This window comes from Sminthopsis crassicaudata, chromosome 1 (assembly GCF_048593235.1).
Source record: "Sminthopsis crassicaudata isolate SCR6 chromosome 1, ASM4859323v1, whole genome shotgun sequence".
NCBI lineage: Eukaryota > Metazoa > Chordata > Mammalia > Dasyuromorphia > Dasyuridae > Sminthopsis > Sminthopsis crassicaudata.
The window spans coordinates 72,821,971-72,824,578 of record NC_133617.1 but is presented as its reverse complement, the minus strand read 5'-3'; positions in this window follow the sequence as shown (position 1 = coordinate 72,824,578).

Sequence of the window (2,608 nt, the reverse complement as noted above, 5' to 3'; positions counted from 1 at the left end):
TAAGATAGTACAAGTCTAATGTTTGAATACTCTTCCTATTTTTATAGATTAGAAAATTTGTTACAGTTGTCAACAAAAACATAGCATACCAAACATTATACTATTTAGGGGCATATACAAATTGGGATAAAGCTTTATTTCTACTTTTATGGTCCTCAGTCTAGCAAGGAAATATGTCAGTCATACGTTCAATAAACCCTAAATGCCTCCACAATGCTAGGTGCTGGAACCAATATAGTTCAGGTAAGCCACAGTCTTGTATGTATTTTGAGAACATTAGACAAGTGCAATTAAGGGATATGTGAAGAAAGGGAAAAGACCATGGTACAAAGGTGGAACATCAGGGCCATTTTTGCATCATATAGGATTTCTCATGTACTGAGCTTGAAACTGGGAACAATGCCTGGTGAACTGGCTTGTAAGCCCTTAGACTCTAGGTTCCAGAGAGAGGGAATCCAAAAGCCAGGCAAAAGAGGTGTTCTTTCATTGTTCACTTCCTGCTCTCCACAGACCTGTCCCTCTTTGCTGATTCTGTAATCTTTCTGATGTAATTGGAGGTGGGGGGAGGGAGGAGGAGAGATATGTACAGGGAAGATGGCTTTCTAGCCTTTTATATGGCTTTGAAGATTCTCTTTACTCATGCCACCTCAACCTAGGAGCCTCAACTCTCCAGCCACCATTTGGTACTTGGGTGTATAATCTCCCTATTGATCTCTTGCTATTTCCAACCTGTAAGGACCTCCCAGTCCTTTTGCCAACTCCAGGATCCATTTTTTTCTTCTTCCCTGCCACCTATAGGTCCCCGAGCTGGGCACTCTCTTTTTTATACTATGCCTCCTGACACTACCAAGGTTTTCCTTAACCCCAGACAACTCTATGGGGCACAGATATGAGTTATGAAGCATCAGCTTCAGGACCTCTGGTCACCCCTTTTTTTATCCTCTGGTGGATACCTATCCTTTCTGAGGAGTCACCATATATGGGTCTGACCTTATTGGAGAGGAGGATCCCTGTGTGGGGATTCTGCCCTTTTTAGATTAGGGGAGGAGTCCGGAGTGGGAATACCGATTGGGAACAGGTTCAGGCTCTGCTTCCCTGTCCCCAAACCTTGGTCCTTTTTTCACAGGCTTGGGAGTCCACCACCTCCATCCCTTGTTGTTAGTGGGAGCATAGGCCTGATTTGGAGGGGGGAGGGGGGAGAAGATAGGAAGGGAAGGGGTGGGAACTAGAAGAGCTTTGTGGGGGATGAAATTGGTCTCCGGCAGCAGCAAGATTGGCAGCTCTTTTTATAAAAGCGCTGGAGGGAGAGGGGCGGGAGTACGGAGGGGAGGGGGGATGGTATAGACTATTCCACTGCTTTCAGAGGGAAGGAGGGAGGGACGCGGAGTATACTTTGGACTGGGGATGGCAATGGGGGTGCGGTAGTGTGGACATCGTAGGTCCTTAACCGGCTGTAGGGATGGTGAGGGGGATCCCGGGCTGGGGGCTGAAGACCCGAAGACTATGGCTGCAACCCTGCTCCGCTCCGGTTGACTTGGCTCGGCTCCGCAGGGCGCAGGGGGCGGCGGGGAGTGAGTCACGGCCTCTCCAGAATTAGGCGCTGCAGGGGGTAGGGTGGGGGGTGGGGAGACTCGGTGGCCTCGGAAGGATAGGGGACGGTACGCTCCCCGTTTACTTCTCGGGAAAGGCCGTATTTTCCTCCGTAGCCTGAAGGTTCCTTCTCTCCTCAGTAGACCAGTACAGTCCAGTCTACCCACATTAGGAGTAAGAAATGAACCCCGGGTCCCAACAGCCCCGTGAAAAAGGTTTCTCTGTTTTTCCCCCCGGAGCATCAGAGAGAGTGCCTCAGTTTCCCCTTTGCACGTCAGGGATTCCCCGCAGACACCGATAAATTAGTGTTCAACTAGCTGAAGTATTTCCTCCAGTCGGCTCCTTCCTCTACCCACTCTCGACACCATGCACGCTCAGACACACACCCAGACCCACGCAGGGCTCCTGCACACACATTCAGTCATACAGTCACACACATACTACTTACAGTCACAAAGACAGACCATAAAAACATACACGGTGCACACACATGCACAGGTACACACATGGACACACTCATTCACAATCATGCCTATCAGCACGCACGGACATACATTCAAAGACTGTCACATACTCACAGATGGTCACACACGGTCCCGTTAAGACCTTCGGCTGTTGACTCCGCCCCCTTTGACTGACAGACAGAGGACTGATAGACGGAAGTTGAGCTTTCCCCGCGTCGGTTTACCCAGTTAACTCCTTAGTGCCTGTACTTGCCTGGGCGATGTTGCAGAAAGGGAGGGCACTGGGTCCCCTCCCACTCAAACGGGTGGGGTGGTATTTGGCTGGGTAGGAAAAATCGCGTGCGTTTAATCGAGACCCATTAGATGAAGGGAGAGGTCCGCTTTGATCTAACTCCCCCCTCCCCAGGTTAGACCTCTCCCCCGCCCCTCTGTCAAGTTAGGGCTTAGGGGCTGGGGGCGGCGCTGACAGCAGGCGGTAGCTGCTATGGCGGCAGCGGGGGCGGGGCGGGAGCGCGGGGCGGGCGCGGAGCAGAGCGCGGAGCCGCGGACTCAGT